Consider the following 15,106-nt stretch of genomic DNA (forward strand, 5'->3'; position numbering starts at 1 on the left):
CAAAAAAGTGGAGCTATCTGCAGCTGAAAAGAGAAGTTAGTAACATCATGAATCCTTAGTATTTACAACTGCTTCTCATTTACAGAAAATACAATGCAGTTTTAATGTCAGAGCTGGTTCCAGTTACAGGCAGAAGGACATTTTAAAGCACTTCCTAGCAGCAGACTGCCTGGTCTTGCAATCCCAACCAAGAATTAGAGACTAGAAGTAATGTTTTAACTTAGTGAAATAATGTCTTGGTAGCTGCTGGCCTCTCTTTTTCCCTTTGTCAAGTAAAATCTCTGAAGTGAATTACATTCTCCTAAATAAGTGATCAATCTTTATTATGAGAACATTTGAATAAAGGAGTCTTGAAAGCCTGGGCAGCAATCATTTGGACTCTGAGAGGCAGTGTGGTGCTATGGTTAGTGGCATGGACTCTGGAGACATAGACGAGCTGGATTAGAATCCCCACCATGAATCAGCTGTGTGGCTTATGGCAAACCGCTGAACTTCTCTGTGCTCCATTGTTCTCATCTGTAACACATGATTGCTGTAAGGATTAAGTGATTTTTTAATACTCAAAAATTTAATACTGAAAAGTTTAAAAGTGAGTTTTAATACTCAAAGTGTCAAAACAGCATCAGATGTGTTGTAAGCACCATGTAAATGGTAGCTATTTTATTATTATTTTGATTATTTGTGTTAACTTGGGCAGAAGCTTGGCTGAGATTTCTGTGTGTGGTCTATGCTAAAAGGACTTGCTGGGATTTGGGAAAAGTCTTTAACCTGCTCTGAGGAAAAGACACTAGCATGAATCCTTGTACACACGGAAGGCTCTTGACTATTTAATTGTGGGTCTCATAAGAAATGTCGTTTTGCACACTTGAAGCTTTAGTATCTGCTTACAAAGGAATGATTGGATCTTTAAAAGTCTAGATCTACCATAAAAACAAATGACGGTTGTTTTGCATCAGGAAGATAATTTTAAGTTAAATCATGAGATGAGGCTGAGAACATACCTTTCAAGAGACTGATACGCTTATAACCAACCAAGAGTCACCAACAGTTCCTTTCCCAACAACTTAAATATCTAGAAATGGAATTAGTGACCATTCCAGTGTTCTCCAGTTTTAATATTCACCTGGGTTTCTTGGGGCTCTTGTTAAAATGCAGATTCTGATTCAGCAGAGCTGGGTGATGCCTGAGAATCTCCATTTCTAACTGGCTTCCTGGTGATGCTGATGCTGTGGTCTGGGGACCATGGTTTGTAACATGTGTGACACCCCTGAGATCCAAGACACGGGAGTTGACTTATCACAAGGGACAGTTTGGTTAGGTGCCTATAGAAGATGTTATGGTCCAGCTCTGTGGCTTTTGGCAAATCTTTTAACCTTTTTGGACTTCAGTTCCCACAGCCACAGAAGTCACGAGGGAGTCTGTTGCAGAATGCTGGAAGCTTTTGCAAGCAGTACGACTGGCCTTGTCATAATCCCAAAGGTAGATGTGTCCCTGTTTTCCCAGTTATATGTGTCTGAGCATTTCCTCAGCTCTTGAGAAGCCATGGCCAATTTTGAGGAAGATTCTGCCAGGAGAGCATCATCTAAAGTGAAGGCTGAAAGGGGGAAAAGATAAAAATGGGATACTTTGAATAGTTTCTGTCACTTCTGGAAGGTCAAAAATCACATGTTTATTTCATGAGAGTATGAAATTCTCCAAACTTCATTCCATCTGTATCAGGCAGCCAGTCAGGAATATTTATTGCCAGTTCTCTCTCAGACATGATTCTTTCCCCAACAAATGCCTCTTCTTGCCTCCTGCTGTTTAAAATTCCATTGTGTCAGAAGCAAATGTTAAGGAGGCCTCAGCCCCACCAGGATCAGAAAAAGGCGATCTGGAGCCAGGTTATTGAGTTCAAGGCCAGTTCCACTACTGACTGCCTTTAGTGAAGTCATGTAAGCTTGCTGGGCCTCAGTTTTCTTATCTGTAAAATGGAGATCGTTATAATGACTCAGAGGGTCCTTGGGAGGATTAACTTGGTTAATACAGGTAAAAAACTTAAATCTATCCCTGGTGTAGAGTAAGGCCTCTAGAACTGGTTGCTGCTTTTACTTCTTTGCAGAAGCTTTGTGCAGCATTCACATGGCCTACAGACATAACAAGAAGAAGCTTCCTTCTGACGAGCAGACTGTATATTCATGTATTGGATAACCAAACCTTTTAAAAATTCACTTTCCAAAAGAATTTGCCAAACATCTCATGTAATTTGCTCAAATCTTGTTTACCACTGTGCCCCCAGCACCTGAAACAGTGCCTGATACATACAAGGCAATCAGTAAATATTTGCCGGGTGCAGAAGTGAAATTAAAATGTAAATGAACGCTGGATTGTGAGAAGCAAGGGTAAAGTAGTAAGATGGACAATGTAGGGATTAAGAATGACTGCAGTAAGCTTAGTTTAAGCTAACTAAAAAGTTGAGAGAACAATAAAATTAGCTAAATTCTAGTTTCCAATGAAATAAACTATTTAAGGGGTTCGGAAGCAGGGAAGTAAAAACCAGATTGATTTTTTTTTCCCTTTAAATATGAATTTTGGGCTGTTCTGCAAGACAAAGATTATTTCCTGCAGGTTTCTTAAATTCAAGCAGTGACAACGATCACTGAGCAGAGGTTTGGAGGTTCATGGTTCCCTTTGGGGGTCCACAGACAGGTGTTTCATTGCCTGCAGTAACATCTCTCCTGTGTGTTTCAGGGCATGGCTTGACATGGAGTTGTGATGTACTTACTGGCTTTCAGTGCGTCCCTGTGGGCGCTCTGCCTTCTGGGCCCCAGTTTAGCCCTGGCCGGCACTGGCAGACCTCATGTCCCTTGGCCCAAAAAACAGCCTGCTCACTAATTAGCCCATGTTATGGGCTGGCATGTGATCTGTAACCAAGCCTGTGATTGTCACCTCTGATTCGAAGAGCTGAGGGTGTCTCCAGGCTGTGGCAGTCCACTGGTGACCACACATGCCTTTTCCTAGACCGGAAAGAGAGAAACCGCTGCCCAACATACTACTTGCCAGCTTTTGTTTTCATCTGGGAAACTCCAAGGGCACAAAGTTATTTGCAACACTTTATCATCAATCTAGAATTTCATCAGTCTCCCCTTTACCTTAATTTGATTGAAAAATATGTAGTTTATGTAGCTTTCGAGGAAATAATTTTATAGCTTGTCCAAATGTCAGTGGGTTTTGGGCAGTAACACTGGGAAGTAGACTTAGAACATTTTTACATTATTTCCATTTAGGTCTTTCAGGGGAAATGTGAAGTTTTAAAAATTGGACTGGCAGTGTGAAATAGATCTTGCCGACTTCAGAGTTGGCACCAGATTCTCAGCTCGCCTCCCCCCTAGCCTTTGTGAGCTACCTTCTGTTCCCTTGGTGATGAGGGGAAAGCTGACCCCCTCCCACGGGAGGCCTCTCTTTCTTTCCCAAGCCCAGAACAACAACTTCTCAAGGCATCATTTAAAAGTCAATAAATCTTGTAAGCAGGTAGCACAGGAACTCTTCTTTTTTTCTTTGAAGTATTCCAGCAAGTTCATGAATCTAGTTTGAGAAAGAAGACTGGCTAATCTCCCAGTAGGGGAGGTTGCAAGTGGGGCGGTGGGTTTTTGACAAAGGGATCTGGGTAACAGGGTCCAGCTGGCTCAAGAGCAAACAGGGAAAACGACACTTGCTCAGAAAGGACTCCTCTCTTCCAAAGGCCTCTCTGTTAATTGTTTTTATTTCTAAATCAGCAGAGCACTCTGTGATAAACTTAAAAACTGGACATTAAAAAAAAATTCCCTTTGGGTTGGAGGGAGATTAAGGATGAACCTGAGACTTTTCTCAGTATGTCTTTTTTTTTTTAATTTTGAAAGATGTAAATATTTACATATTTAAAGCAAGTTAAACCAGAAGGAAAAAAAAAACCCCAAACCTTAAAACCAAGCAGAAACAAATGAAGAGCCTAAAAATTTGTGTAAAGATCTCAGACCACACAGAGAAAATACTTATTTTAAGGGCTTTTAAACACAGTTTTCTGGGTGTACAGTTTGAGTGGGGTATATTCTAAAGGCAAAAACATAAAAAGTTTTAAGCTTCATTTTATATTTGTATTGTTAATGTTGGCATTACAATTTTAAAATGGTTCTGTACATATTAAGAAATAAAACAAATGAGTAAGTTTGTTAACATTTTTAGGAATTAGGATTTTTCAGTATAAGAAAAATAGGTACAAATATAAAAGAGCTTATAAAAATACTGTGATACTCAATGTTATATTAAATACTAAATATTTTTTAATGGATGGCCATTATCTCTAAGAGGCAATTTATGGAAACCTAATATAATTTGATCATTGTAGGCATTTAAGATTTTTAATGATGCGGTTTTGTCTTACTGTCTGACAACAGTTTCCTTTTCCTCTGGGTTTTATTTCCATTGCTTTTTCTTTTATGGTCCATGTTTAATTAGACGCTATGAGGAATGGTTTTTTAAAAAGTTCTTCCTAACAAATTCACAAGCATCTAAATAAATTCAGGCTGAATTTTCATTTTCAGATTTTAAATAAATATTTTAATGAGTGAGTGTGGGGAGAGAGGAAAGGAGCTACCACACCAGGCAGAGAGTCTCCTGGTCTCCCTTTGACACAGGACAAGGGGGAAACAGAGCAGTTCAGGGAAAAGTTACTGTCAAGTGTGAAGCCCATAGACATGTGGAGAGAATTTTACCATTTCCATCTGCTCACTAGTCATCATCAAGGTCCAACCCAGGTCCCCTCTACTTTAGTGAAGCCTTCTTAGCTGCCATAGGCCTATGCAGCCATCGTGTCTTCATCATTCAGGGGATTTGGGGACTGACTGTTATCATTTAATTCACAGGGCCCATTTCTTTATGAGTTCTGTGCATTCAGTCATCAGACGCCTGTTGTTTGTACAGTACACAGTGCCCTGGAGCTACAATGTGAATAAGATACAGTGGGTCCTCAAATAAGGTCACCGTCTAGCTGGGGGGAGAAATGGGCCAACATCAGAAGTAGCATGTGACACCAGAAATGCTAAAACAGCAATGTGTAAAGCTTCCATGGTAGTCTGGAGGACAGAGAAGTAGTTTTGCTTGTGTGGATGGAGAGAGAAAGAGAAAGAAAGGAGAACGAGAGGGCAGGGGTCCTGTCTTGTAATGGCTTATAGAAAAGACTTGGATGCTAGGGGTGCACTGGTTTTGGGGGGAATCTTGATGGGAGGCTGCAGAGGCAACCAGAAGCAGCCAGATCCTGGTGGAGCTGCAACAGGGCAAGAGGAGACTATGTGAAATATTGGAAGAAAGGAAACACAAACCTAAGACCCAGATTTTACCTGAGGTTGACCTTGGTTGTATATATATTCCTGCATCCCTCTCTCTCAGGGTTTTCAGTAGCATAGTTTGAGGGTAAGGTCGGGTGGGGTGCTGTGTGCAGCCCTGTCTCAACTCACATTTCACAAAGCCCTTCATTCTGTAGGACCCGCCCCATCACTGGCCCAGTAGCCCAAGCAGATGACCAGCCTTGTTGCACAGACAAGTGCAAATCTTGGTTCTGATTGAGTGTTGAGACCAGGCTCAGTTAGGTCTGTTAGTCTTGTTCAGTAAATAGGAAGACACCAGAGAACTTGTCCTGAGTTGGCAGCCATAGTTGGCATTTCACTTGCAGTTAGGAATGTTCAAATAAACAGTGGTCAGGATCTGTTCACATCAGCTCTACAGAAGGCTGCTCTTGCCCAGGGCAGCCCATTCACCCCAGAAATACCATTCTTGGTGTGCACGAAGGGTGCCAGATGTTCTTATTCCTTTAAGATGTCCCTGCCAACCTAGTCACTTAGCTAGAACATTCCAGTGGTGTCAACAAGCTCTCTTCTGCCAATAAATGAATTTTGAATAAGTACTTTTAAACCAAAAGTTATTTCCTGAACCATCCATACGTTGTTGGCCATTACTAATGAGGGTTACAAATTAGTAAGGGATTTAGACTAAGGGCATAATGAAAGCTCTAAAAAGCAAGGTATCACCTTCAGGAAAGGTGAGCAGACACTTTCCCTGTCATTAGAATCATTTCTCTGGCTGTCAAGGCTTGTCCTTTTGGGATATAAGAAGTCTTTTCCCAGAACACAGTACAGAGTTTTTCTAACCACAGTGAAGGAAAACAGGACAGTGTCAGAGGTTCTTGCCTATTGCGTTAAAAACTGAGTTCTTGTGGGTTTAAATGAAGTGGATATTGGTATTTTAAAAACTGGTACTGGCATATATAAAGCTACACCATTGAGAGCTACAAACACCATACTTTATTTTGACCAAAGCACAAATCCTTGGGATTATGTGGCTTTTGAACAGTTTGAGCAAAGTCACACTAAAATGTGAAGAGTAAATTTAGTGTCAGTAGAATTCTGATTACTTGAAGCTTCATTAAGAATTTTCCTGTGGTCAGCTATAGGTACAGGTATATTTCTCCAAGAGAAATAAGAAAAGTGTTCAGCTTTAATGGGCTGTAAATCATGGATGGGGATGACTCTGTAAAAGAGGAGCATGTGTGGTCTTCAAGCCAGAGGGAATCCTCTTCATCATTCATTGCAGACCATGGGCTATTGCACATACTCTTAATAAAACAAGGAAACTGTCAGATCCCAGCATTCCTGGAAGGACTCCTGTGCTGGTCATTGGGAAATTAGGAGGGTTTTTCAGGAAGGTATTTATACCACCATAGTTCAGTGTGTTACTGAGGGCCATCTTTGTGTAAAACTCTGTGAAGATGTGAGGGAAAAGAGGAAAAATATTAGGGAGCTGGAAGGGCATGGTGGAAGGATAGACATATTCACTGCTAACATGAGTATACTCTGCTGGGTCACCAGGCTAGTATACATGGCGGGTTTAGGGGAAGGCAGAACAGACGGGAGACTCAGCCCAGTCTGGAAGGGACAGAAACAGCAGGCCTGAATCTCGGAGCCAACTGGCCTGGCAAAGAAGGATGGAAAGAATCTAGACAGTACAAAGGAGATAGCATGAGTGAAAGTAATGCTGTTCACAGGTGTCCGTGGCCAGTGGAATAACAATGCTTTGAGGAGGCCTTCAAAACTTATGCCCATTGTTTTAAGCATGAAAATGGTTAATCATTTTTATCATGTGAAGCTTTTCTTGTAACGTGGTAATTTCTCTCTCTCTCTTTTTAACTTGTCCATGTCATTCTCGAATGTCTTTAATTATGAATGTATCAAAGATGTTTCACCTGGCATAATTGCTCTTCTGCCCCCTCTGCCTTTTCTCTCCCTCTCTGCATGATCAAAACCAAAACAAAATCTCAAAGATACAGTACATTCACAGCACTGTCTGTAGGAGCCATCCATGTGGAAACTGGAGGGGTTCCATTTGGAACACAGCATGGATTGAATAAGCTCCAGGTTCAATAAAGAATAAAATAATGTTAATTTCCTTCTTTTTCATGAAACCTTAAGCCCCTCATGAAGCCCCCTTGCTCTCTTTGCTTCCATGTAGATGATTATTTTTTAACATTATGGAAGGAAACCATGATGGCCCCAAATTTTCTTTCCTGGTCCAACTATGAATAGCAATTGGAAAAATTTAAATGCTTCAGTTGGAAGGAAACCATTTTGAAACCCAGAACAAGGCTCTTCTTTCCCACCACCTTCAGACCCCTGCCTCTGGCCAGTTTTCCTCACATGCCTGGCTGTGGCTGCTCAGCTTGTCAGGAGTCAGTACCCAGCTACATCTTTGTCTGCCTCAGAGAATTTGAGTGTCTCTGAGTAACTGTGGGCACTTGTCTGGTGGATTTTCCCAGCATCAGGTAGTGATTTAAGGCCATCTGTTACTGATTAGTCCAAAAGAAGTTTTGAGTGAGAGTTCCTGGTGACTGTGATTAAATGTTTTCATAGGTTTTAACTGACAAGAGTCCATCAACCAGACAAAAGCAGCAGAGAGGACTTAGAATTGGGCAGAAGTCAGATGTAGGGAGTTGAGGTGCAGGAGAAGATCAGAAGATCAGCCTCCTTCACATCCCAACCTCGGAATGAATTGCAAGGTAGACTCGGAGAAGTCGGCTGGGTGGAGGTCCAAATAGCATCTTTGTGCACGTGTGTGTGCTCAGTCGCTTCAGTCGTGTCCAACTTTTTGTGACCCCATGGACTGTAGCCTGCCAGGCTCCACTGTCCATGGGATTCTCCAGGCAAGAATACTGGAGTGGACTGCCATGCCCTCCTCCACAGAAGCTTTCTGACCCAGAGATTGAACCTGGATCTCCTGCATTACAGGCAGATTCTTTACCACTGAGCCACCAGGGAAACCCAATACCATCTTTGTTACTAGTCAGATCTGGAGAAGAACAAGTGACTTGTGTCTGAGACCTTGGGGGCTTCCTACTACTTCCCTACTTTGTTACACATGTCTAGGCAGAGCTGGATAGTCATAGACGTCCTTTTCAGAGGCAGACTTATTATTTCATGGCAGAAGGAGAGAGAGAGGAAAGAAAAAAGGAAAAGCCCAGAAGGGTGTGAGCTGAGCATGTGTACTTCCTCAGGTTACCCTCATCAAGAGAGTACCATCCTTCCCCCTCCCCTCCACCCCCAGGGATGAGTAAGGAGGGCAAAGAGCAGCTGGCAGTTGCCTCCTGGGGACATCAGGGAAGGGTCTGGAGGCTCCCACCATATTCCCCAGTGTTTCATTCTGTTAGCCTATTGGATTTGACACTTAGCAATGAGTGCTCCCCTCAGGGAAGGAAAGGAGAAATTTATCAGCCTGGACCTCCTCCCACCAAAACAGACTTCTGCTGTCTGGGATAAGCTGGGCTAACCAGAAAGTTTTGAAATGGGCACAGAGAGTCTTTTCTTAACATCAAGGTATACCACATATTCTAGGCTGCACATTGACTCCCTGTCTTATTTCCCTGTCAAAAATATATGCAGCCAGGTTGAGTGGTGTATGAAAAGCCCGAGTGATAGCATAAGAAATATCTAGATGTTAAAATATTCCAAATTTGAACAGATCCCATCATCAAATCTCTAAGAAGAAAGTCAGATTCTGATCTAAAACTCCTTGCCTTTATAAACCAAATCAAAAGAAATTATAATTTAAAATTCCATTCTAAGATGTTGTGGGGAGGTGGGTGGGAGGGGGGTTCAGGTTTGGGAACACATGTACAACCGTGGTGGATTCATGTCAATGTATGGCAAAACCAATACAGAATTGTAAAGTAAAATAAAAAATAAATAAATTAAAAAAAATTCTGATGTGAATGTGAAAAAAAATAAAATAAAATTCCATTCTAAATAAAATCCCAAAGGCTTTTCACCCAATTTAAATTCTGCTCTGCTTCAGTAGAACATGGATTTTCTTTTTCTTTATAAGCACAGTAGCCTGGATTGCCCTCCTGGACTTGATGTGGCTCCATCAGGACTGCTAAACTTAAATTCATTCTATCCAGTTCTCATTTGCCTTTAAAAAATATCCCTAAAACAATAGGACCTACATTTACAGTAATACCAGGCCTGGTTCCATGAGACCTTGTTGAACAAGCAAATCTCCAAGCTCTAGAGCAGTTACATCTGCAGAACACTGATGTATGTGGCCAGGCCAGAGCATCAACATAGTTGGGAGGATGAAGCCATGTATCCATAGTCTCCCATTCTTTGAGGTGAGACATTTGTGCCTTCTTGAGAAGTCAGATGCTTGTGTTGGTGGCAACTCTGGACAGCAGCTCTTAAGAACATCCTCTAGGCAACTGTTGAAGTCAGAGAAGAATATGAAAAGGTAATCCTCTAACCAATACATAGGAAAATGTCTTTTCTAATCATCTACCACTTTACACTCTGTAAGTTGACAAAAATCAGGAAGTTGGGTATTATCAAGTGCTGGCAAGGATAGGAGGAAATAGAAACTCATGTATGGTAGGCGAGTGTAACTGTTCCTTGTGGAAGAATGCTAATTATTTGACTGAGAGCCACTGGGATGATGGGGTTGGACCAGGGAATGATGGAGCAAAAATACAAAATAAGAGCGGTTTTCATGGGTTTGTGTGATCATGTGCCATGACCACTTGCGTTACATGTGCCCACAGTGCGGGTGTGGGGGTGTGTGTGATGGGGAGAGAGAGGAGGAGAGATGGATTGATTTGTGTCCAGCAACAGCTTTCAACTTGTTTAGTGTAGGTGATCTCCTGTGTGGGTGATTTAGGGATTCTAGGATGTCCTCACTCATGCCAAAACATCTCAGCTACATTATCTAAACTGTACCATTAGAGAGTCAGTCCTTTGACAGTATGATAGATTGAAAAGAGCATGGACTATGGAGTCAAGCCAACCTGGGTCTGCCTTTCAGTTCCGTTGTTTGATAGCCCTGTGATCTTAGGGAAATTTGCTTTTGCACCTTCATTTCCTCATCTGCTAAATAGGGACATGAAGATGTAGTTGTTGAATTATTTGCATGGTATATAATGTGCCTAACCACAGAAAGAGTAATTCATAAATATTTGTTCCCCTTTCCCTTATCTGTCTCACTTTCTGTTCTCACATCCCCTTCTTATCATTAGGCTTTACAGACAGCAAATCTCTAGACCTTCTTGGGATGAGAAATGAAAATGGCTGACATCTTTTTCAGGCTTAAAAGGCACTATATTCAAAGTCAGAGCTGTCCAATAAAAATATAATGGAAGCCACATGTCGTTTAAGATTTTCAGTAGACTCACTCAAAAAGGAAAAATAAGCAGCTGAAGTTAATTTTGGTAATATACTTTAGTCCGTTATCTAAAATATTGTCCTTTCAATATATAACTAATATAAAATTATAATGAGATTTTTGTTGTGCTAAGTCTTTGAAATCCCAGTTTGTCTTTTTTTTCTTGACACAGCACATCTTGATTCATACTCACCACATTTCCTGTGCTCAGTAGCCACATGGGGGTGGTGGCGATAGTATTGTGCAGTGAGGCTCTGAGTGTTTTACATGTATTAGTTATTTTTCCTCCTGATTTTACCTGGGTTCTGTGGAAAACAGAGCCTAAGGCAAGTCTCATGTGCAGACCCAGGGAGGTGGGAGTGAGGGAGACAGTAAGCAAAACAGGTGCTTGGTGACACAGGAGGCCTGTTCAGAAAACTGTAGCTCAGAACTTTCTAATGAAGGAGAAAGAGGAAGAATTTTTCTGTCATCTTACATCTTTCATCCCTCTTTGGCCAAAGTCTGCCCCAGGGATGCTAATTCCCTGCCTTTCCAGACTGTCCCCAGGCCCTTCCAGTAGCCTCTGAGGAGGCCACGCACTCCATCCAGCAGCTTGGGTCTTCATTCCAGTCTAGGTGTGGAGGTCTGTCAGGCCAGACTCTAGCTGCTGTAGCTCCCACCCCTGTGGGGGCGGTGGAAGCCATTCAGAACTTGACAGTCAACCAGGAGGGGCTGAGGTAGCTGGAGGTGTCAACACTGGCAGCAGCCATGGCATGCAGGGACATCTCCATAGGTGGCCAAGGCCTCAGAAGCCAGTGAAGCTGAGGGACTCTGAGGAGACACATAAAATGTGTCCAATCAAATTCTCATAACAGCCTGATGAGAGAAGGACCCAGAGCATCATGAGATGGTCAACTCACCCAAGGTTATGCATCTAGGGAGTGACAGAACTGGCCTTCTGACTGGATGTCTGGCTCCCAACCTTGTGCTCTTAACCACAGACTTACATAGATCCTTAGCAATTCAGCACAACCCAACAGAAATCAGATTTTCTGCTGAGAGTGGGTTTCTTTTCCATGGGAACTTTAAAGACAGAGAGTACGTAAGAGGAGAGATGGATGTTAAAGAGGGAATTCTTAACCCATCCCTCATCTCGCTAAGGAGCTAACCACTTCCTCCTCACCCAGGAATTATGAACAATTCCCTGCCCTGGATGGGGGATAAGTACTGACCGCTTCCCTAGGTCTCTGGCTCTTCAGCAACCTTGTCAACTCTTCAGGTTCTCAGAACTATTGCTGAATAGTAGGGAACTTCCTCTCTCCTTGTTTCTGGGTAGACAGGAGGCCCTATTTGATACTTTGGAGACTTTGAAGACTCTTCATTCAGATGGGTTGGCATAGTAAGTTTGGGGGTTGATCAAGGAAGAGACAGGTTCCTGAGAGGTTATTGTGAGGTATTAAGATGTGAATGAAGTTCTTAGGGCAGCATGAGTCTAGAATTCCTGACAATATGAGATGATTTTCAGAACCAGGCAAGACCTACTCTTCCTGTGGTTTCTGGCACTTGGGTTTGAGTCATAATGTCTGGCAACAATAGATATGATAGAGCGGCTGTCTGCTTCTATCACATTGTAGATGAGGATGCAATAACTCAACTGGGCAAGAGTCATATGGCTCGATGTGGGAGGAACCTAGACCCAAACTCAGGTCTGCCCCATTTTACTTGCACAGTAGGTCTGCCTTTATCACACCCTTCAGCCCTTGTACATAAACTTGCTGAGTGTGTCCCTCTCCAGTTTGGGAATGCCTTGGCTCATTTTCATGGAGGAAAGCTTCAGAATGAGCCTCCATCTTCTATCTCCACCAGAAGGGTATCTTCAGGCACTAGTCTTCAGACACTGCAATCATGTCAGAACATCTTGCAAGCAATTATGTAGGAGAAGCCCTGTGCCATAATTAATTCCCCCTTAGACCTACAGTCAAAGCTTCATGTCCACACTGTGGTCTGTCTGCAGAGCTCTATGAAATCGTATGTTTGCCAGATAGTTTCCCATGTCGATGTACTTTCTCAGAAGAACTCTTAAAGCCCCTTAGTAAATACCAAGTGTAACTAATAGAGATTAAAAGCATTATAAAGCTCTGTCAGGGATATTCTAGCATCAATTAATAGATTTGCTGACTTAGCCTTGAAAAACATTACCCATGGATGGGAGATAAGCAATAGGAAGTTTCCCTGTTGGCATATTTAGGGGCCATTTGTGATTTTATTTTACTGTAGCCTCTGTAGGATTATGGATGGATTATTCATCTAAGAGATGGGCATTTGTTCTTTCTCTGTTTTTTATTTTCCAAAAAATTTTAGAATGTCTGTAACCCAATTTTGTGCAAAGATGCTGACTCAAAGAGTGAAGCAATCAAAGTCTGCTTCCACAATGAACATGTCTCTGATTAAATTTGGGACCATGAGTCCTGTCAGCATCTTTATTCCCTTCCTCTTTAGCTCTTCTCTCCTCACGACCCCTCCCCCAAACACAAGGTAAGAAGGGGAGGGACTCGACTGTTCCTACTGATGAAAATGCTTCTTGAAAAAGGGTGCTCTTGAGACTAGACTGTAGAATAACTTGGCTATCTACAAGAGCTGCTCAGCTGGACAGCTTGATGGTCGAGATTTTCTGTAATCCTGTATTATTGATAAAAGTTAAAAATGTGGTCTGACCCTCTCTAACTATCACCCTATACTGAGTCATTGGCATTTTGCCCATGAGTTCCTTGTCTTCTCTTTGGGTAACACTTCATGTATATGTCAAAATGTAATTAAGGGCTTTAATGCTCCCCACAATACCTTTGGCACTAAGGATAGGAACTAATCTCTCCCACTCCTTATCAGAATTCTTTAAAATAATGAAGAATTCTGAAATCAGAGTGCTTTGGATTGGAGACAGAAGACTTACCCTTTGGTTGAAGAGGATCAGCCAGTTCTCAACAAGAGTTGGAATTTGGCTTTAAAGAATGGGTAAATCTACTTTTCATTTCCTCAAAGCATGCTATCCCCTGATGAAAGAGGAAGGCATGGTTCTCCCACAGGGGCCGTGGATCTGGCAGTGAGTTTCTTAAGTTGTATGGAGGTGTAAGTGGTGGAGAGAACAGATCTGTGTTGGTGGGTTTTTCTCTCTAGTGCAAAGCCCTGTGAGAGCAGGAGTGTCGTGGCAGGAAGATGAGATGGGGAAGCCCCATGGGTGATGGGCTAGATGGTGCCCAGAACTCCTGTGGAGTAGATCGTCCTCTCTTAGTTGAAGCCTCTGAGCTAGTCCACTAATAAAGTTTTTTCCACTGAGGCTCTTTTTTTTTAGTGACTGGTAGGAAGAGAACCTGCCTGAAATAGATCAAGTGTATGTGCGAACTTCGTGATAAAGAAGATGGTCATCTGTTGGGGAAAAGAGAATAAGTCAACAGGGACAACTGATTAAGCATTCATAGAAAGAAACCAGTTTGGCTTCTGATCTCACACCTCACAAGAAAATAAATGTGACATAGATCAAATAATTAAATGTTAAAAGAATTTTGAACTGGAAAGATACAGGCAAACATTTCACGTGACCTTTGCATGGGGAAAGACTTTCTAAGTTTAAAAGCATTGCAAGGAAAAGATTGGTAGAGCTGACCCATGTCAGAAATGCCACAAAAAAGCCAAAAACAAACTGGGTGACTTTTACAACTAACAGTATTAAGAGTAAATAGCCTTCATTTATTTTTTAAAAAACTGTCTCAGATAATTGATAAGAGAAGCACCAAACTCCCTCGACCCCATGCCCTGCAACTCTATTTTCTCAGAGATGTCCAGGGTTTTTTTCCCTTTTTATTTTCCAGCAATTAATCCTTCCCTTCTATTTTTGAAGAAGGATGTATTGGGGACAAATTTTAAATGTGTAACAATAGGGAATTTGTTGGAATGAGTTAACTTTCTAACAATAGGAGATTAGATGAGTAGGGGGAAAAAACCCGATATTTAGAGCACATAATGAGTTAGAAAATTGCCCTGTGGTGTAGTGTAATTACAGAGACCAGAAAACCAACTAGCAGTAGACAAGGGTGAAGTTGCTCAGTTGTGTCCGACTCTGCGATCCCATGGACTGTAGCCTACCATGGATGTAGGCTCCTCCGTCCATGGAATTTTCTAGACTAGAGTACTAGAATGGGTTGCCATTTCCTTCTCCAGAGGATCTTCCCAACCCAGGGATCAAACCCAGTTCTCCCACATTGCAGGCAGACGCTTTATCGTCTGAGCCACCAGGGAAGCAGTAGATAAGTTTGGGGAAATTGCTATTCAGTCACATTACCATGTCGACCAGCTCACTTTTGGCCACATTGCATTTGGCCATAAACTTGTAGATATATCAAGAGCTGTATTGAAATGTCTA

At 42.0% G+C, this 15,106-nt stretch overlaps 1 protein-coding gene across 4 annotated transcripts in view; it reads left to right on the forward strand.

The window, feature by feature from the left end:
* Nucleotides 1–15,106, forward strand: part of PIR (pirin) — a 101,215-nt gene that overhangs the window by 41,636 nt on the left and 44,473 nt on the right. The window lies entirely within an intron of this gene.

Source organism: Oryx dammah, unplaced genomic scaffold (genome assembly GCF_014754425.2).
Source record: "Oryx dammah isolate SB20612 unplaced genomic scaffold, SCBI_Odam_1.1 HiC_scaffold_23, whole genome shotgun sequence".
Classification (NCBI taxonomy): domain Eukaryota; kingdom Metazoa; phylum Chordata; class Mammalia; order Artiodactyla; family Bovidae; genus Oryx; species Oryx dammah.